Source organism: Ambystoma mexicanum, chromosome 2p, assembly GCF_040938575.1.
Source record: "Ambystoma mexicanum isolate Mex_15411 chromosome 2p, UKY_AmexF1_1, whole genome shotgun sequence".
NCBI classification, from domain to species: domain Eukaryota; kingdom Metazoa; phylum Chordata; class Amphibia; order Caudata; family Ambystomatidae; genus Ambystoma; species Ambystoma mexicanum.
The window spans coordinates 9,244,625-9,266,597 of NC_090923.1; the positions used below are offsets into that span (position 1 = coordinate 9,244,625).

At 51.7% G+C, this 21,973-nt stretch overlaps 2 protein-coding genes and 1 long non-coding RNA gene across 3 annotated transcripts in view; 2 read left to right on the forward strand and 1 right to left on the reverse strand.

The window, feature by feature from the left end:
- Window positions 1-21,973, forward strand: part of LOC138566132 (zinc finger protein 850-like) — a 459,100-nt gene that overhangs the window by 293,591 nt on the left and 143,536 nt on the right. The window lies entirely within an intron of this gene.
- Window positions 1-21,973, reverse strand: part of LOC138566136 (zinc finger protein 850-like) — a 317,241-nt gene that overhangs the window by 13,563 nt on the left and 281,705 nt on the right. The gene's annotated exons all lie outside the window — the stretch shown is intronic.
- The window catches only part of LOC138566142 (uncharacterized), a 34,909-nt gene continuing 26,134 nt past the window's right edge, over window positions 13,199-21,973 (forward strand). Inside the window, exon 1 of the long non-coding RNA XR_011301850.1 lies at window positions 13,199-13,361. This is a non-coding gene — a long non-coding RNA (uncharacterized lncRNA). The remainder of the gene's footprint in view (window positions 13,362-21,973) is intronic.

The window sequence follows — 21,973 nt, forward strand, 5'->3', positions numbered from 1 at the left end:
AGGCATAGGCATAGACAAGATAGTGGCATTCGGAGCGGCAGGCACTTGCATATTCATAGCAGTGGGGGCAACAGGCGCTTGCATAGTCAGGGCAGTGGGGGCAACAGGCACTTACATAGTTATGTAGTGGGGGCAACAGGCGCTTGCATAGTCAGGGCAGTGGGGGCAACACGCACTTGCATATTCATAGCAGTGGGGGCAACAGGCACTTGCATAGTCAGGGCAGTGGGGGCAACAGGCACTTGCATAGACATAGCAGTGGGGCAACAGACACTTGCATATTCATAGCAGTGGGGGCAACAGGCACTTGCATAGACATAGCAGTATGATATGATATGATATGATATGATATGGCATTTGTAACGCGCCTATACACAAGTGTTTCAAGGCGCGACGAGGCAGGGAGGGGGGAACAAGGGGAAGACAGACAACGATCCTACTAGGCCAGGTGTCATTCAGACCGCGCAAGTGCAGGGGTAGGGGGAAGGGAAAAAGTGCAAGGGGAAGGGGGGGGGAGTGCAGTACAAATAGTAGAATAGAAATAAAATAATAAATAAATAGGGCCAGCTGGTGGCAAGTGCAAGGTAGGTGCAGACAAGTGCTGTGGGGGGGGGGGGGGCTGTAGTGATACAGAGATACAGAGACAGTCCTGCAGTGCAGGGGTTGCCAGGGAGGCAGTGCAAGTGAAGAGTGACTGGGCCCAGGACCCAGGTCGGTGAGAGTGGCCCAGTTGCAGAATCAGTGCAGTTTTGGTGAAGAATTTAGCAGGGGAGAGGGAGAGAGAAAGCAGAAGTGAAGAGGAAGGTTTTGAGGTGCTTCCGGAACCGGAGATGGTTCTCCTCAAGTTTCAGGGAGGCAGGAAGGCTGCTCCAGAGGGAGGCACCTGCCGCGGAGAGAGATCTACCCCCAGCTCGCTGCTTCGAGAAGCGGCTGACCCTGAGGGAGTTGGAGACGGATGAGCGTAGGGCTCGGGAAGGAAGATATTTAGGAAGAGACAGTTGAAGGTATTTAGGCCCCAGGCCCCAGAAGGCCTTGTGGACAATGCAGAGGGTTTTGAACTTAATCCTCGCAGCCACTGGGAGCCAGTGTAGAAATTTCAGTCCTGGAGAGATACGGTCCCGGGGCTTGAGGCCAAGGACAAGTCTCGCAGTTCTGTTCTGGATGAGTTGCAGAGGGCGGAGAGTGGAGGCAGGCAGATTAAGATAGAGGCTGTTACAGTAGTCCAGCTTTGAGAGAACCAGGGCTCGGGAGACAGTGAGCTTCTGGGGGAAGGAGAGGAAGGGAAGAATACCTCTGAGGAGGTGCAGCTGGTAATGTGACTTCTTAGAGACGTCAGATATATGAGGAGAGAAGGAGAGTGTGGAGTCGAAGATGACCCCGAGGTTTTTTGCCTTGCAGGTAGGAGCAGGAAGAGGGCCAAGAGAGGCCGACCAGAGAGCTGCAGGGAAGGAGGGAGTGGGTGTGCCGATGAGTAGGATCTCAGTCTTACTAGCATTAAGGCAGAGGTCATTGGCAGCACACCAATCCTGGATAGCAGACAGACAGTCAGAGATGAGGGACGGAGAGGAGGAGGCCGAGGGTAGCCTGAAAATGAGCTGGGTATCGTCCGCATAGCACTGAAAGTTGGGGCAGAGGGCGGCGATGCGGTGGGCAAGGAGTGCCAGATACTGGTTGAACAGCCAGGGAGAGAGATTAGATCCCTGGGGAACGCCACAGGTGGAGAAAAAGATGTCAGAGAGGAAGGACCCAAGTTGGACCTGGGAGGGTCGATTGGAAAGGAAAGAGGTCAGCCACGCCAGAGCCTGACCAGTGATACCCAGGTTATCACGGAGACGGTTGAGCAGGATGGCATGGTTGACAGTGTCAAAGGCAGAGGAGAGATCGAGCAGAATGAGAAGACACAGAGTGTTGGAGTCGAGGTTTAAGAGCAGGTCCTCACGGATGTTCAGGAGAGCAGTTTCCGTGCTTCTGGCTGCTCTGAAGCCAGATTGATGGTCATGGAGACTATCGACAGCTTCAGCATGGAGGTTAAGCTGGGAGATGGCCAGTTTCTCCAGGAGCTTGCCCAGGAAGGGAGTGATGGAGATTGGGCGATAGTTAGCCGGACAGGAGGGGTTGGCAGAGGGTTTCTTAAGGAGAGGGTGCACACGGGAGTGCTTGAGGGGGGATGGGAAGACTCCAGAGGCGAAGGAGTGGTTGCAAAAGTCAGCCAGGGCAGGAGCCAGGGAGTCGATGTGGTCCCTGATAGTTTTGGAGGAACAAGGGTGAATCTGTTTAGATGAGGCTTTCATAGATCGGACTTGTCTGGAAACCTTGTCAGCAGAAAAAAGGGGAAAGGCAGAGAAGGAGGGAGGAGGGGAGGCTGCAGAAGGGCCAGAGGAGGAGCAGGGAAGAGAGGGGGGGAGGTGATAGGAGGAGAGTGAGGACAGGATGTCCTGAGTTTTAGAGATGAAGTGGGAGGCCAGTGCAGTGCAGAGGGCCTGGGAGGGGACAGGAGAGGTAGAGACTGCAGCAGGGTTGGCAAGCTCCTTGCAGATTTTAAAGAGTTCAGCCGAGTTGTTGGATGCCGCAGAGATGCAGGCTTGGATAAGGGCTCTCTTCTTGGTGAGAACAGAGAGACGGTATAGCCTTTGGAGCAGGCGGCAGGCCAGTTTGTCAGAGGATGAACATGAAGCACGCCATTTCCTCTGTGGGGGCAACAGGCACTTGCATAGACATAGCAGTGGGGGCAACAGGCACTTGCATAGTTATGGCAGTGGGGGCAACAGGCAGTTGCATAGACATAGCAGGGGGGGGCAACAGGCACTTGCATAGACATAGCAGTGAGGGCAACAGGCACTTGCATAGACATAGCAGTGGGGGCAACAGGCACGTGCATAGACATAGCAGTGGGGGCAACAGGCACTTGTATATTCATAGCAGTGGGGGCAACAGGCACTTGCATAGACATGGCAGTGGGGGCAACAGGCACTTGCATAGACATAGCAGTGGGGGCAACAGGCACTTGCATAGACATAGCAGTGGGGGCAACAGGTACTTGCATAGACATGGCAGTGGGGGCAACAGGCACTTGTATATTCATAGCAGTGGGGGCAACAGGCACTTGCATAGACATAGCAGTGGGGGCAACAGGCACTTACATAGTTATGCAGTGGGGGCAACAGGCACTTGCATAGTTATGGCAGTGGGGGCAACAGGCACTTGCATAGTTATGGCAGTGGGGGCAACAGGCACTTGCATAGACATAGCAGTGGGGGCAACAGGCACTTGCATAGACATAGCAGTGGGGGCAACAGGCACTTGCATAGTTATGCAGTGGGGCAACAGGCACTTGCATATTCATAGCAGTGTGGCAACAGGCACTTGCATATTCATAGCAGTGGGGGCAACAGGCACTTGCACAGACATAGCAGTGGGGGCAACAGGCACTTGCATATTCATAGCAGTGGGGGCAACACGCACTTGCATATTCATAGCAGTGGGGCAACATGCACTTGCATATTCATAGCAGTGGGGGCAACGGGCGCTTGCATAGTTATGGCAGTGGGGGCAACAGGTGCTTGCATAGTCAGGGCAGTGGGGGCAACAGGCAATTGCATAGACATAGCAGTGGGGGCAACAGGCACTTGCATAGTTTTGGCAGTGGGGGCAACAGGCACTTGCATAGACAAAGCAGTGGGGGCAACACGCACTTACATAGTTATGCAGTGGGGGCAACAGGCACTTGCATAGTTATGGCAGTGGGGGCAACAGGCACTTGCATAGTTATGGCAGTGGGGGCAACAGGCACTTGCATAGTTATGGCAGTGGGGGCAACAGGCACTTGCATAGACATAGCAGTGGGGGCTACAGGCACTTGCATAGACATAGCAGTGGGGGAAACGGGCACTTGCATAGACATAGCAGTGGGGGCAACGGGCACTTGCATAGACATAGCAGTGGGGGCAACGGGCACTTGCATAGACATAGCAGTGGGGGCAACGGGCACTTGCACAGACATAGCAGTGGGGGCAACAGGCACTTGCATAGACATAGCAGTGGGGGCAACGGGCACTTGCATAGACATAGCAGTGGGGGCAACGGGCACTTGCATATTCATAGCAGTGCGGGCAACGGGCACTTGCATATTCATAGCAGTGGGGGCAACAGGCACTAACATAGCTATGGCAGTGGGGGCAACGGGCACTTGCATAGTTATGGCAGTGGGGGCAACGGGCGCTTGCATAGTCAGGGCAGTGGGGGCAACAGGCACTTGCATAGACATAGCAGTGGGGGCAACAGGCACTTGCATAGACATAGCAGTGGGGGCAACAGGCGCTTGCATAGTTATGGCAGTGGGGGCAACAGGCGCTTGCATAGTTATGGCAGTGGGGGCAACAGGCGCTTGCATAGTTATGGCAGTGGGGGCAACAGGCGCTTGCATAGACATAGTCCACTGATGCCACCAGGAGCAGGAGCTCCTCTTCATCCGAGCTGCAGGAGCTCCTGCTCTGCAAAGGTAAGCCTGTGAGGCTTAATTAGGCTTGAAAGGCACCGAAGCTGCATGTAGCCTAGATGCAACTCTGCATCAATCTACAATATCAGGCAATATCTGCCCCTCAACAGTAACGCCCATTGCTGCACCGTAAGAAGCATCCGTGAGGATCGATCACATAATATGAATCATCTGTTTTTGAGAAGTCACAAGGTTTGTACCTTAAAGATGGCTGCCACCATCTGATCTCAACGCTCCCAAGCAGTGTTTGGTGTGCTGCTCGCCGATTGGCTGGGCCTCCTGCCTCCACTAACAGCGGGGCACCGGCAGGCGTGAGCCCGCCCCAACGAAGGCACACAACCAAGGCACCTGTCCTGTGCCTGTCCCTTGCTGTACCGGCACCGGTGCCAGAACCCCTGTCCATTTTGCCAAATATCGTTGCATACCGCCTGCCAGCATAATAAACTCCCTGAGTCCAACGGCCTCACCTCGAAATGCCCGGTACCCCGCGCATGGACGTCCTTGCATACAACGCTCCTCTGCTCCCTGTGTAAGGACCACTCGGGGGTAAGAAATCCACATGACATTACTTTCATTGGATAAATATCGCCATTATCTGGAACTTTTTACCTGATAAACTGCTTCAAGCTCCCCCTCTATTACCATTGTTCAGGGCTGCGCACCATAGCTCATCACCCACCGCTGTACTTGGCCAACATCCTGTCTCATCCATAGAGCGTGTTCACCTGATCACAAGCCGCGTGTTGACCACACTCACAGTATGCCATGCTATTGAATATGCCTCTGTACCTATGCCTAGTGCATTGCCACGTAAACCTTACTTACCTCTATTTGCCAGACCTCCTTCTCTTAGCCTGATTACAACGTGTTGCCCGAACACCCTGTGCCAAAATGAGCCCCCCTTTGTGTATTATGCGCCTTATCTCTGCCTACCGACTATCTGAACTATGCTAGCTTGCTATGTTAGACTATACTCCAACGTTCATGAATGAACTTCCTATTTGGCTCTATGTACCTGATCCTTGCCAACTAGATTACCTTCTGCTCATTAGACCTCTTTACGACTGCACTGAACCAGCCTACTGTGCACTGAACCAGCCAACTGTGCACTGACCCAGCCTACTGTGCACTGACCCAGCCTACTGTGCACTGACCCAGCCAACTGTGCACTGAACCAGCCAACTGTGCACTGAACCAGCCAACTGTGCACTGAACCAGCCAGCTGTGCACTGAACCAGCCAGCTGTGCACTGAACCAGCCAACTGTGCACTGAACCAGCCAACTGTGCACTGAACCAGCCTACTGTGCACTGAACCAGCCTACTGTGCACTGAACCAGCCTACTGTGCACTGAACCAGCCAACTGTGCACTGAACCAGCCAACTGTGCACTGAACCAGCCAACTGTGCACTGAACCAGCCTACTGTGCACTGAACCAGCCTACTGTGCACTGAACCAGCCAACTGTGCACTGAACCAGCCTACTGTGCACTGAACCAGCCAACTGTTTTGATTGGACCCTATGCTATTGATGCCACACTGTTAATCTTTGCACTCTGCCTCTGCCACATTGCTGTAGCCTCCCACCATGCAACTCTGGCTCTCCATCATGTTCCCATTCTGTGTCATGCAAGACACTGTACCTTGTAGCAGCAACAATTACATATCCTACAAAAGCGGTCTAGCCAGGCCTGCCTGCCCCAGGCACCACCATATCCCCTGCTTAGACCATTCTTGCCCTCCACGCCAGCCTTCCCACTAGATTCACTCCACTCCCAGCCAACCTGTGGCAGCGGCCACTCAGCTGACAGCCTACCCATAAGCAACACTGATGGCACCGCCCTAGTCCGAGTTTATCACACCTTGCCCCTGCTCACAGCCCCAACCACAACCACAACCTCTCCACACACATAATCAAGCTCCCTGCAACCAATGTCCAAGTAGACACACATACCACCATCCTCGACATTACCGAGCGTAACAACAGACTAGGTACCAGAATCCCCCACAACAGCAACCATCTAGTTAAACCCCATATCAAGACCAATAACCAATTCCAAACTCCTCCCTCTAAAAGGAGCACTTCTAAATGTTAGGTCCCTAGTCGCCCATGCCACAGAGACCGCCAACATTATCCTGACCAACAATCTTGACTTCCTAGCTGTGACAGAAACCTGGCTGCATGACGCTGCGGGCCCATCTCTAACCCTAGCCATTCCCGATAACTACTCCATCCTCAGAGCCGATAGACCCAACGATCGAGGAGGTGGTGTAGCCATCATCTTTAAATCCTCTCTAGACATTAGACTAGCCTCCTCTTCTCCACTAAAATCATGTGAGCATCTCACAGTCGAATTTATAACATCCCACAAAAGTACAATTACGATGCACCTAATATACAGACCCCCAGGTCCCCTGGGATTATTCGAAGAAGATATCACATCCTTAGTAGCCGAGAGCTCTAAACCTTCAGCACAAATTATCATCCTCGGAGACAATGACCCCAATCACCCCCCAGCTACCTCCCTAGCCAATGCACTAGTTGAGTACGGCCTCGTTCAACACTGTTCTCAACCCACTCACTCAAAAGGAAGGACTCTCGACTGGGTAGCTGCTCTCAATTGTAATATCACCCTCAAGAACCTGATACGTCTTGTCTGGATGGATCACCTTCTCCTTCAGTTAGACATCAATATCAACAACCTAGTGCTCATAAAGCCCCTTAATGCACATGCATGCCCAACCAAGAACAAGCGCAACATCACAGCTGAAGCTCTAATACCCCTGATAGCCCCTACTCTCAACGCACTACCGGTTACAGCTGACTTGAACCTGTTGGTCAACACCTACAACGAATCCATGTCTAAAGCTATCGACATCATTGCCCCATTGAAAATGCGTAAAGGGAAACCAAAAGCACACTTGAACTCTTGGTACACCCCTGAACTCAAACTACTCAGACAAAAAAAAGTAAACTTGAAACACTGTGGAAAACGGTTCCCTCAGAAAACAGAACCAACCTCACTAATATCAATGCTCTATACAAAAATTAGATAATACGCACCAAAAAAGAAACTTTCAACTCTAGGATAACCCAGGCAGGCTTTAGCACTAGAGAACTTTCAACATTTTAAACGAACTAGAAAACCCCAATCCTCCCACAGATACCTGTATGAAGGACAAACCCTGGTGCACGGGCATCCAGAATGTGCTTGCCAACAAAATCACTGGGCTCCAAACCAAAATAGAAAACAAACGACAACAACTCACCAACGGCATAATGCCCAGTCCAACCTCACCACCGCCTACTGATACCAACTTATGCTTCACTTTCAAAAAGGTGACTATACCTGAAGTTCAAAAAATGATAGCCTCCTTGAAACCGTCAAACTGTAAAGGGGACAGCTGCCCTGTTCAGATTATAAAAGACGCAGCCAGGGATCTATCCCCCTTCATTACCAAACTAATAAACCTGTCATTCACTAGCAACTCAGTCCCAAGCAATCTGAAACAATCATGGGTCTTCTCATTGTTAAAAAAAACAGACACTCGACCCGTCTTTACCCACCAATTGTAGACCCATCACCACTGTCCCGTTCCTACTAAAAATCCTAGATAAAGTTGCTTACTTACAAATTCAAGACTATCTAGAGTCAAACCAACTATTAGGAATCTGTCAATCTGGTTTTAGATCTCAACATGGAACAGAAACGGCCCTTGTTGATCTCAAAAGTCAGATTGACAAACTTAAAGATAAGGGTAGTGTTGCCACCCTTCTTCTCTTAGACCTCTCAGCAGCCTTTGACTTGGTCGACCATAAAATTTTATGCAACCACGTGTCATCAGCAGCACACTTCTCCCACTCCGCGGTCACACGGATCCAATCCTTCCTCGCTAACAGAACCATGCGTGTCTTCTCACCTATAGCGGTGGCAGACCCGATAACCATTACATGTCCCACAAGGCTCATGTGTCTCGCCCACTTTGTATAACATATTTACAAAGCCTCTATTCGACATGCTGGACCATCTGGGTGTCACTTACACCAACTATGCAGATGACACCCAGATACTCCTAATCCTATCTGGTAACTACAGTTCTGACGTTGGGCGGATCAACGAAGTCTTCGCCATCATTCAGGCATGGATGGCCATACATGGGCCCTCATTACAAGTCAGGCGTTAAGGGTTTAACGGCACCATTGGCGCCGTTAACCCTTAACACCTGATTCACACTTTAACGCCGCTAAGCGACCTTGGTGCTAATTACAGCACCGTAATTTACGTTGCCGTAATTAGCGCTTTCCCCATCCCCATTATGCCCTATGGGGCAAAAATGGGAATGGGGAAGGGCAAATGGTGAATGGGGAATTACCGCCCCACTCACCTTGGAATGGGGCTTAATTCCGCCATCCACCATGGTGGAATCTGCTAATAGCACCATGGTCCACCGCCTGACTTGTAATGAGGGCCATGGCCTCTGCCTGAATGATGATAAGACTGAACTACTCCAAGTCAGGCGGTGGACCATGGTGCTATTAGTACCATGGTCCATGCCGGATTCCGCCATGGTGGATGGCGGAATTACCGCCCCATTCCAAGGTGAGTGGGGCGGTAATTCCCCATTCACAATTTGCCCTTCCCCATTCCCATTCCCATTTTTGCCCCATAGGGCATAATGGGGATGGGGAAGGCGCTAATTACGGCACCGTATATTACGGTGCCGTAATTAGCGCCAAGGTCGCTTAGCGCCTTGGTCTTTAACGTGAATCAGGCGTTAAGGGTTAACGGCGCCGAGGGCGCCGTTAAACCCTTAATGCCTGACTTGTAATGAGGGCCCTTGTCGGCTCCATTCCCACATCCATTCTTCACACATTCCTCCCAGGCACAGGCATATCTCTGTGTGGACCGCAACCTTCTGTCTGGGCTTCCCACTGCATCACACATTCCCCCCAGGCACAGGCATATCTCTGTGTGGGCCACAACCTTCTGTCTGGGCCTGCCACTGCTTCACACATTCCTCCCAGGCAGAGGCATATCTCAGTGTGGGCCGCAACCTTCTGTCTGGGCCTGCCACTGCTTCACACATTCCTCCCAAGCAAAGGCATATCTCAGTGTGGGCCGCAACCTTCTGTCTGAGCCTGCCACTGCTTCACACATTCCTCCCAGGCAGAGGCATATCTCTGTGTGGACCGCAACCTTCTGTCCCAGCGTTCAGACTTCACTTTATTGTTCCTATGAACTGAACAAGGCAAACTCTTCCGTGTGTCCCCCCACACTGATGCACGTTCTGAAAAGGCCTTTCTTCCACAACCAACTTGACAAAGGGACAATGGCACAGGCCCGTTGCTTGCGTTCCAACTTAACTGTAATGCTGACACGCAGGGCACCATTGGCCGCATGCCACCAAGGCCTCCCAATTTCAATCCGTTAACCCTATGTTTCTCCCACAACACCCAGGACTGTAGTACACATCACTACAGCACTTTTCTATGACCAGAGAGCCCTTTCTCAGCACTGCAGCACTGTTACAATTCAAAAGATGCATTCTCGTGGATTTTCCCTGCAGCCGTCACAGACTTCTGCAGTGGGAACAGACTTCTTCACTAACAGCATATACCACAGGGGCCACTATCCTCCTAACCTCCACGGTCATGGGGACAAACAGCATCCGGCCTTCCCGGCGACTGTCAATATCGACTCTGGACATTTCTTCATCTGTACACTCAAGATTTTGGGGCATTTCCTGCTGCTGCTTCGCAAATGTGTACCCTCATTCAAATACTCAGGGCCTCATTATGACCCTGGCGGTACGGAGTGAACGGCGCCGTAAAAGGTGCCGGCGCCGTTCACCCCGTACCGCCGCATTATGAGTTCCCCTTGCGGGACATGGTAAGCACACCTGGGAAAACCAGGCGTGCTTACCGGGTCCCGCGAGGGGAAGAGGGAGCAAACAACGGGCCATCTCGTAATGGCCCGTTGTTTGCTCCCTCTCCCATTCCCATTCAGCCCTTTGAGGGTTGAAATGGGAATGGGGAAGGACCGGGTCCTTAGAGGGAGGAATTACCGGGCCTTCCGAACTCAGAATGGCCCGGTAATTCCTCATTCTGAGGACGTGGACCCAGACACGATATTGGCGGCATGGCTACCGTCGAACTCGTAATGAGGGCTTTAGTTGGGGTATTGGGATTGCTTGCCTTCCCTCTTTGCTCTGCACAACATGGTGCAATTTCCAAAACTTTTGCCAGGGTCACTTTTGATCCTTACTCCATCCCGCAGCACGAGGAAAAAAGAGTACAGAAAACAAAAGGGGGGGCAGGCGTGGCACGGGTGCGCAAGTCAGGGGACAGAAGAAAAGAACAACGTGTGCAGAGAGGCAAACATATATCACAGCAGTTATTTACCTTTTGTAGCCTTTTCTTCTAACTTTTTGCTGAATACGACCAAACATCGATTATGTATTCTCACCCTGGAAAAAACAAAGCATTATCATGATTAATCTAGAATAAGAATTATCTAAATTAAATACTTCCAGCATTTACATCACATCCACAGAAAATGCATATAATGTAAATGTCCAAAAGAAGAAACCCCAACTCCCGCCCCCACCATCATCATCCGCCCCCCATCCCATACAGAGGAGAAAGGCTTAATGGACGGTTAGGCAGCCCCCTCCCGCCCCCCATCAGCATCACCCGCCCCCCATCCCACACACAGGAGAAAGGTTTAATGGAAGGTTAGGCAGCCCCCTCCCCGCCCCCCACCAGCATCATCCGCCCCCCATCCCACGCACAGGAGAAAGGCTTAATGGGAGGTTAGGCAGCCCCCTCCCCCGCCACCAGCATCGCCCCCCTCCATCCCATGCACAGAAGAAACGCTTAATGGAAGGTTAGGCAGCCCACTCCCCGCCCCCACCAGCATCACCCGCCCCCCATGCACAGGAGAAAGGCTTAATGGAAGGTTAGGCAGCCCCCGCCCCGCCCCACCAGCATCACCCGCCCCCATCCCATACACAGAAGAAAGGCTTAATGGAAGGTTAGGCAGCCCCCTCCCCCCACCAGCATCACCCTCCCTCAATCCAATACACAGAAGAAAGGCTTAATGGGAGGTTAGGCAGCCCGCTCCCCACCCCCACCAGCATCACCCGCCCCCCATGCACAGGAGAAAGGCTTAATGGAAGGTTAGGCAGCCTCCTTCCCGCCCCGCCCCACCAGCATCGCCCCCCACTCCATCCCATACACAGGAGAAAGGCTTAATGGAAGGTTAGGCAGCCCCCGCCCCCCACCAGCATTACCCACCCCCATCCCATACACAGGAGAAAGGCTTAATGGAAGGTTAGGCAGCCCCCTCCCCGCCCCCACCAACATCACCTGCCCCCCCATCCCATGCACAGGAGAAAGGCTTAATGGAAGGTCAGTGAAGGAAAAGCAGAGGCAAGTCACCATTTCCCCTCAGAAGACTCTTCTCACTGCAAGAGAGTGGAGCAGCTGCAGGTCACTCACCTGCAGGAAATTATGCCATTATTACTGCTTCATCCTTTAGGGGGCGTCTTTCACTCCAAAATATGGGATGTGAGATGTAAACGAGCAGGAGACGGGGAGGGGGTCCCAGGAACATGATTCCCATCGCTCAGAGCCTCCCAGAGTGACTGAGGATGGCTGAGCTGTCAGTCCTCATCAGTGGAGCCGGCTGCAGAGCCTCCCAGAGTGACTGAGGACGGCTGAGCTGTCAGTCCTCATCAGTGGAGCCCCCCAGAGTGACTGAGGATGGCTGAGCTGTCAGTCCTCATCAGTGGAGCCGGCTGCAGAGCCTCCCAGAGTGACTGGGGATGGCTGAGCTGTCAGTCCTCATCAGTGGAGCTGGCTGCAGAGCCTCCCATAGTGACTGAGGATGGCTGAGCTGTCAGTCCTCATCAGTGGAGGGGCTGCAGAGCCTCCCAGAGTGACTGAGGATGCCTGAGCTGTCAGTCCTCATCAGTGGAGCCGCTGCAGAGCCTCCCAGAGTGACTGAGGATGCCTGAGCTGTCAGTCCTCATCAGTGGAGCCGCTGCAGAGCCTCCCAGAGTGACTGAGGATGCCTGAGCTGTCAGTCCTCATCAGTGGAGCCGGCTGCAGAGCCTCCCAGAGTGACTGAGGACGGCTGAGCTGTCAGTCCTCATCAGTGGAGCCCCCCAGAGTGACTGAGGATGGCTGAGCTGTCAGTCCTCATCAGTGGAGCCTCCCAGAGTGACTGAGGATGCCTGAGCTGTCAGTCCTCATCAGTGGAGCCGGCTGCAGAGCCTCCCAGAGTGACTGAGGACGGCTGAGCTGTCAGTCCTCATCAGTGGAGCCCCCCAGAGTGACTGAGGATGGCTGAGCTGTCAGTCCTCATCAGTGAAGCCGCTGTAGAGCCTCCCAGAGTGACTGAGGATGCCTGAGCTGTCAGTCCTCATCATTGGAGCATGGGCTTCAGAGCCCCCCAGAGTGACTGATGATGGCTGGGCTGTCAGTCCTCAGTGGAAGGGCCTGTGGAGCTGATAGACACGCCTAGAGCTGAGATAAAGATCTCTGGAAAATGCGCAGAAGCGGAATGCTGCAATGCGCATGCGTACTGAGTCGTACCGTAGTTTTGAGACAGTTACTGATTTCTGAAAGGACATGCGCAGTGAGAATCCACTCGCAAGGGGTTAGATACTGATCTCCAGAGCATGCGCAGAAAGAGATAGGGAAGGAGAATTCCAAGACACGGATACTGCATTGAGCATGCGCAGACAGTGGCTCTTCCGCGCGCTTCGGTGACCCAAGGAAGGATGCTTTGCCACCACAGACTGGAGCGCCATCTAGCGGAGCTCTTGTTCTTCTTCTTGCTGACAGATTTTTATCCATGAGCGGTGAGTTTGGGATACCTCCATCTTCTCGGGTTGAGTATGGTTGAGTGACTCGTTCATACAGCATGTGCAGTACGGATCTATTCGCAAGGTGTGAGATACTAATCCCCTGAGCATGTGCAGTAATGGGACAAGAAAAGAACATGCGGAAATCTGTAAAGAAAAAGTAGAGACACTCAATTCAGTACAAGAATGCTTCTATCACTTACCGCCAATCTGCATTACTCCTGCTCTTCCTCGTCCCAGTACTTGCATTTACGTGCATGTTGCCATCCCAGGAGCTCTTTTTTGAAGCATTTTCCCCTCGCTCTTACCCTACCAGGAGATATGACCTTCCACGTTATCCACAACTCCTAAGTAGATCCGAAACAGAGAAATGGGCACTGTTGCATGTCACCCTCTGTAGGGAGACATGGGAAATCATCACAAGTGGGCGGTAACGCCGGCGCTATTAGTGCCACCGCTAATAGCCCTCCCACCAAACCCCCAGTGCTATTAGCACCAGATCACAGGTTTGGCGGAACGGTTATTGCCCATTCCCCATTGGGCCCATTCGGGAATTCCTCATTCCCCATTGGGCCCAATAGGGAAAATTCGCACTATTACCGCCGGTGGATTTCCCGCCGGCGGTAAACGCACCAAAAATCAATAAATCCGCCAAGGTTATGATCTGGCACACCCTTAAATGCGGCTGTAATAGAGCAACTGCCGAATTTTAGGGTTACCGACAAACACATGATGATGCCGATGGTATCTCCCAGTGTGTTTATCTTGGTCATACGGTTCCGCATGTGACCAAGTTAATAAAGAGTACGAGCTGTTTCCGTCTCGTCAGTCAAGCCCAGATCCGACTCTGGTGTCGTTCCTTTGTGTGCACCCGCTGGTGCAACACCGTTTGGAGTAGGCCAAGGAACAGGGCCCTCCACGAGGTTGGCGCCCCTGCTGGGCAACGCCGGCCTCACTGCTGCCCCCAGAGCCGGAGCTGCCGTGATCTGGGTGCTCCCGGCCATATCGGTCCCTCCGCTGATCCGGAGCGAGTGGGGTGCTCCCCACTCTATTGTTTGCGAAATGATCGCCACCCAGAGGTACCGGGTCGGGTGCTCCCGACCTGCCTCTGGGGTCTGCTCGGTGGTCCAGGGCTGGGACCTCTAAATGGCTGCGGCGGCCCCCGGGAGGGTGGATCTGCGCCCCTCCCCCCATGGAGAAGCAACATGCTGGCGGCTGCGCCGCAATGAGGAGGCGCTGCCCTTCCCCCTCCGCGATCCGTGAACATAGTGCGGCTTCACGCGGCATCCGCAGCATGGGGAGGTGAGCTGCCCCTCCCCCAGCATGCCCACCAGCACCACGGGCCGGCGGCATAAGCCGCAGCAACGAGAGCCGCGCGGCGATGCTATTCGCCCCCCCCACATGTCCCCTGGTGAAATAGAAAAAAAAACGAAGGCAACAGAGCCTTTCAACGGGCCCCAAACTAGACAAAGGGAAGGGGCGTGGCCCAAGAGACCCGGGCCAGGGAGAACAAAAAAACAAAGGTAAGCGGCATCAGCCACGTGAGCTGCTGCTATTCCCCCACCTGAGGTGAGGGACTGCGCTGGCTCCCATAAGACCCGGGCCCTTGAGTGGTGATCTGCTGTGTTGCTCCATCCTGGAGCAAAAAATTAATAAAGGGCGACGGCCCCACTACAGGGAGAACTGTGCTGCCCCTGCCCGCACTGTAGTGAAGGGGCGTTGCTCCCAATGAGAGGAGGGACATGTCCTGCATCGTGGTTCGCGGGGCGGGAGGTGAGAGGCAGCCCCCAGAAAACATGAAGTGGCTACAGCCGCAATGAAGAGAAGGTGAAGGGCGGGGGCTGTCGCCGCATGAAAAAAAAAAAGAACAGCAACAAGGAGGGAATGCCTGCAGCAGACCATCACGAACCCGTGCCCGCCGCGTCAGTGAAAAGGAAACATCACGCTCCAGGCCAGGGTGTCTACAAAAGAAAAATATGTGGGTGCGCTTGATGTCGGTGCCATCCATCGGCCCGAAGTGGTACACGGGCCTGGTGGTGACGAGGCCTGCAGCGCTCCATGTGGGAGCCAAAGAAATGAGGGGAAGCGAAGCACTATAGAATTGCACATGGCCCTGTGTACAGCATACCCAGGCCTCAGGCAAGGCAGCCAGCACAGAATGGCACAGGCCAAGGTCTGCACTTTCCACCCAGAGAGGGCTGCGTCCATTGCCCAGCAACTGGGTAGCGGCTCACCACCAGAGTGCTTGTGCACCCTCAATCGAAGATCAGCTAGCGGGGCCACATCGAGTGACTGCAGTGATAAGCGCAGACTCCGGCTGCTGTGTTGCTAGTGCCCCCACTACAGGTGCCCCTCCACCCCCCCAGACAGTAGACTTGGCCGATGTGGCCCCTGGGCCTCCCCAGGTGTGGCTTTGCCGGCCTCTGTGACTGTGGTGTGACAGTCCAAAATGAACATTGGTGGGGAGACAAACTGGTTTCCAGCAACTCCCCGGGGTGCACCAAATGAACGCCAGAGACATCCCCATGAAGGCTGGGAGCCGGCAGACCTGTACTCTTGCTTAAAATGGCCCAGTCAGTGGACCATGTAAAGTGGTGAACGCCCGGATATCGAGAGTGATTTATGAAGTGCCAGTGTCCCTTATTGGTGCCGTTCAGTGATATGAGACCGACTCACCCAGGTTAATAAAGGGTGCATGTGTTTGGAGAGTTAGTGTGTGAATTATGTTATGGTGTTCCATTTATTTTGTTATGAAAAAGGAGGAGCGTTGCATCTCACCCCATGTAGGGAGACATGGTATCTACCAGTGTGTTTGTCTTGGTCACATGGTTCCCCATGTGACCAAGTTAATAAAGAGTATGAGCTGTTTCCGTCTCGTCAGTCAAGCCCATATCCGACTCCGGTGTTGTTCCTTTGTGTGCACTCGCTGGTGCAACACTGCGTGGAGTAGGCCCAGGGACGGGGCCTTCCACGAGGTCGGCGCCCCTGCTGGGCAACGCCGGCCTCACTGCTGAATAGCCATGTGATCATGGTTGATTGGGGGCAACCCCGGTCTGGGTGCCCCCAGAGCCGGGGCTGCCGTGAGCTGGGAGCTCCCAGCCATGTGGGTCCCTCCGGTTTGTTTGTTTGTTTGTTTATTTATTTATTATGCGCACCGGACCCTGAGATAGCAGGGCGCAAGAGAACAGGCACGTTTACAGCTTGGTTACATACGTTACAGGTTACAGAGCAGGCAGAGTGGACATTTCTTGACTTTGCAAGGTAAGACAAGTGCAGGTGCAGACAAAGCGCAGCCAAACAATCAAATCTATGGCGAACGAACAATATAGCAAGTCGGTGGCGAACGAGCAATATAGCAGGTTGTTGCGTGTCAGGTGAAGTACAAGTGGAAGTGCGAGGGTAGAGAGTCATTTATATCTCATTCTCAGTGAGCCATTTTATGGTATTCTTTCTGAAGTTGTTGAACGTTTGGTCAGATCTAAGTGCATGAGGTAGGGCGTTCCATAATTGCGCTGCCTTGACTGGGAGGCTGGATTCTCCAATGGTGGCTAGTTTACATCTGGGCACTAGGAGGCAGTTAGGGCTGACTGTCCTTGTAAGTCTAGTGGGAGTTTTTCTGTTGAAGCGTTCTGAAAGGTAGCGGGGGGCTTTGTTGTTTAAGCATTTGTGGATAAGGGAGGCAGATTTGAGGTTGATTTTTTCTTGGGTGGAGAGCCATTTGTGTTTACGTCTTATTTCTGAGATATGTGCTCTTCTAGGGATACTTAGGGCCGCTCTAAGTGGATTATTTTGGAGCACTGATGATTTGTTTGTGTGTCCCTATGTAAAGGGCGTTACAATAGTCTAATTTTGATAAGATGAGGGCTCTAGCTAGGAAAAGACAGCTGTCATCTGATAGGAATTGTTTCCCAGCTCATATTAATTTGCATGTATAGGCCGTGGATGAGGCCAGTGAGTTCACCTGTTTGGTTAAAGATAGTGTCGTATCAAGGTAAAAACCTAGGGTTTTTACTTCTCTAGCGACCTTGATAGTGTTACCATCGATGATGAAGGCTGAGTAGTTTTGGTTGAGTTTGGAGATGCGGCCTGCCATACCCAGGATGATGAGCTCTGTTTTGTCATCGTTCAAGCATAGTCCATGGTTGGCCATCCATGCTTGAACGATACTATAGGGCCTCATTACACGGAAGGCGGTAATGGTTAACGGCCACCGTTAATGGTAACGGTGACCGTTAACCATTACCGCCTTACTACGAGGTCCCTTAGCGGGTTGGTGCTTGAATGCCTGCTTTTTGCAGGCGTTAAAAACCAACCCGCTAAGGGACCTCGGAGCTAATTACGGCACCGCAAAATTGCGGTGCCGTAATTAGCGCCTTCCCCATTCCCATAGAGCCCTATGGGGCAGAAATGGGAATGGGGAAGGGCAATGGCGGAAGGGGGATTTACCGCCCCACCAACCTTGGAATGGGGCGGTAAATACCCTTTCCGCCAAGGCGGTGCCGGTAATTTACCGGCATGGTCCAGGGTGCTAATAGCACCCTGGATCACCGCCTTCCGTGTAATGAGGCCCATAGACTCTGTTCACCAAAGCCAGATCTTCGACGTAATCCCCAGTAAGTGGTAGGAGAATCTGGGTATCGTCTGCGTAGTTGGTATAGGTGATACTCAGATTATCGAGATTGTCGAAGAGTGGCTTGGTGAAGATATTATAGAGTGTCAGCGAGACACAGGATCCCTGGGGCACTCCACAGGTGATGGGAATCGGCTCTGCTGCCGCTGCGGGGGAGAACACCCTCATGGTCCTGTCACTAAGGAATGACTGTATCCAGACTATAGCCTCCCCTGAGAAGTGGGCCGCCGAGTCCAAGTGATTGCATAGGACTCTGTGGTCCACCAAGTCAAAGGCGGCTGATAGGTCTAGAAAGAGGAAGAGAGCTAATTTGCCCTGGTCTCTGAGTGACTCTATTTGGGCCTTTAAATCGATAAGGGCAGTTTCTGTGCCGTGTTGCGGACGGAAACCGGATTGGCGGGTGCCAAGGAGATGGTTCATCTCAAGGAAGTTCTGGATTTGGGTGTACGCTACCTTGTCTAATATTTTTAGTAAGAAAGGCACCGTGGTGATGGGTCTATAATTTGTAGGAATGTTGGGGTCCAATGTTTGCTTTTTTAGAAGGGGGAGTACCCAAGATTCCTTTAGATTGCGAGGGATGGTGCCCGTGGTGAAGGAGGCATTAACAAGTTTTGTGATGAAGGGGGCTAGATCTCTAGCCGCGTCCTTGATCAGTTGTGCGGGGCATTGGTCACCTTTGCAATTAGAGGGTTTAAGCGTCAGAATGGTCTTCTCTACCTCAATTAACGAGAACTTGGAGAAACGGAATAGGGTAGATTCTTTGGGTTTGGGTGTGGGAAATTTGTCCAACGGAGGTTGAGTTGGTAATGAGGCTTTCTTTAGGGCAATTTTAGTTTGGAGGTTGGCCACTTTGTTGGTTAGTGCCAGTTGTATGTCTGTACACCAGGTTTTATCTTTGATGGAGTCATCCTGTACTGCGATAGGAGTTTCCAATTCTTTTAGGATGGAGAATAGCTCCTTCATACTGGAGTTGGCTTGAGTGATCCTGTTATTATAAGTTTCTTGTTTGACCAGGATAATATCTTTTTTGTATTGCATAGAGATGTTTATTAGGTTTGTTTAATTTTCAGCGGTCGGATGCCGGTTGCATGCTGTTTCGCATTTTCTCTTCTGTAATCTTAAGTTTTTTAGGTGGGGTGTAAACCAGGAGTTCAGATGATTTTTTGGTTTACTGTTCCTAAGTTCAAGCGAAGCTACTCTGTCAAGAACAAAGGAAATGGCATTATTGAATTCATCCACTGGGATGCCTGGGTCAGTGTGGTCAGGAAGAGAATTCAGTTTGGGTAGGATATGGGGCAGAATATTATCAGCTGTGATATTTTTCTTATTTCTGGTTAAAGTGGGTATGGCGGGCGTGGGTGTTAATACTGTGGGTCTTTTAGTGTTGAGGGTAAAGGAGATAAGATGATGGTCTGACCATATTTGGGGGGCAATGGCTGTTATAGAAGGGTTACAGTTGTGACTGGCAATCCAGTCAAGAGTTCTTCCTTTAGTGTGTGTGGGAGTATTCACGATCTGCGTGAAACCTAGTTCTGACAGGGTATTGGCTACGGCAGTAGCCTGGTGGTCATTGATATCGTTGAACCCTAGGTTGAAGTCTCCTAACACTAAGGTTTGAGAGGAATTTTTTAGCTTCTCAGAGATAACAGTGGTGTTATCTTCATTGATGGCGCTGATGGGGCAAGGGGGTCTATAGAGGAGGTAGATATTTAGTGTTTGAGAGTTGGCGGTGGGTAGTTTGATAGAGAGAAGCTCACAGGATTTAAGAGAGGGTGTGGAGGTGATTCTCATAGAGAGATCAGATTTGGCGATAATTGCTATTCCTCCACCACGTGCGTCTGGTCTGTCAGCTCTGAGGATGGTATAGTTTTCTGGGACGGCCAGAGTGAGAGCCGGACCTGCTGCCTCGTGGAGCCATGATTCGGTAATGGCGATGAAGTCGAGGTCATCTGCTATGTCAGTAGCATGAGCGACTAATGATCTGGCATTGATTAAAGCAGCTTTTAATTCAGGTTCTGGCTGCACTGTGAGAGGGAAGTTGGCCATAGGATTGTTGATTTTATGGTAGAGTTGGCGTCTGGGAGGGGCGGTGGCTGCCAATGGTCGAAGTCATTTGGGACGAAGGTGTTCCAGGTTGATGTTATATTTAATGATAGGTTCGAATAGTTTGGGTAGTCGAGCCCGGAGTCTAATGTTCCTCTGTGCTAGGTTGCAAGGTTTGGAGATAGGTTGTATGTGGGCTCCTGGGCCCTCTGTGGGCAGAAATGTTGGCATGGTCTTATAGACAATGGTAAGTATGACTATCAGATTGGTGAGCGATGCTTGGTGGGCTGGGTTAGGCAGGACGGAGTACATAATGTTACTACTAGATAAACTAGGGAGACTAGACTTAGATGCCGTAGTTGGATACTGGGTAAAGTGGGCTAGGTACAGTCATCAAATACTAGGCGAGATAAATGCAGCAATCAGGTACTAGGCTAAAAGCAGCAGTCAGATACAAGTCTAAAGCAGCAGTCAAATACTGGGCTGAGTGCAGCCATCAGGTACTGGGCTAGAAGCAGCAATCAGATACATGTCTAAAGCAACAGTCAAATACTAAGTAAAGATAAGGCTAAGTACGGTGATCTGAAGTGAGTGGGGTACTCCGCAAACAGCCCCAATCCCATCCAAGTGCCTTGCCAAAGTGACAGCAATTAGTAAGGTCGACTTCATAGTCAACCACTTGTTATGTTATGTTATGTTAAGTCATTTATAGGGCGTCAAAGCCCAAGGGCATCCAGGCACCATCGGAGGGAGATCTCATGAACCATAAGAGGAAGGTACAGTAACTATCATTAAGCGAACAGTTTACGTCTTTAGTTGTTTCCTGAAGTCCAAGAGATTTTCAGTATTCTGCAGTTGTTCCGAAAGAGTATTCCATGCCCGTGCAGCTTGCACATAAAAGGCATGTCCATTCCCTCGAGCTCTCTTGACACGATCCACTTCTACAAGACATGCATTAGCAGATCGTAGGTTTCTTTCTTTTTGGTTGGATTCTCAGCCTATTTTTAAGGTAGGCTGGGGCATCACCATAAACACATTTATGGCAGGTGGTCCATAATTTGAACTGAATTCTGGCAGAGACCAGAAGCCAGTGAAGTGTTTTTCTGGCCACCGAGGTAGGCTGGGTGCGGCTCATTTGATACACAATGCGCACAGCAGCATTCTGAATCTTTTGTAGTTTTTGTATGTCCGTCCTCCTAGCTCCCCCCAGAATCCGTTGCAATAGTCCACTCTAGGGAGTACCACGGCTCTGGCTAGTTGTTTGCGATTTTCTTCAGAGACCAGTGCAGCCACTTGTCGAATCCCCTTAAAGTGGTAGTTGGTGCTTTTCACAATAGCATCCACGTGTGCTCCACAATCCAGGCCTGCTTCCACGTAGGTACCAAGGGTCTTCACCCTAGGTACTACTGAGATCTGAGTGCCATCAATCTGGAAGTCTGTGCATGACGAGCTTAGTTGTGCTCTGGCTAGTTTAGAGCCATATAGCAGCAGCTCAGTCTTGGCCGCGTTAAGACATAGCCAATTACAAGACATCCATCTCTTAACAGCATCTGCTGATCTTTGTCATATTCTCCACTGATCTCCAATACTAATTGGAAGTCATCTGCATAATTGCAGAAGAAGAGGCCTAGATTTTCAAGGTCCAAACATAGTGGAATAATGTAAATATTGAAGAGTAGTAGGGAGAGGCACGCCCCCTGGGGAACTCCACAGGTGGTGATTTCAGCCTCTGATTCACTTTCCCCCCAGTGAACTTGTGAACTGCGTCCTTCAAGGAAAGATTTGAGCCAGATTATGGCCTCCACTGACAGACCCCGAACAGTGGCCATCTGATCCAAAAGGATTTTGTGGTCCAGCAAGTCGAAGGCTGCTGACAGATCTAACAGCATCAGCAGCCCCGACTTGCTGGCTTCCAGCCCGGAGAGCATGTAAGTCT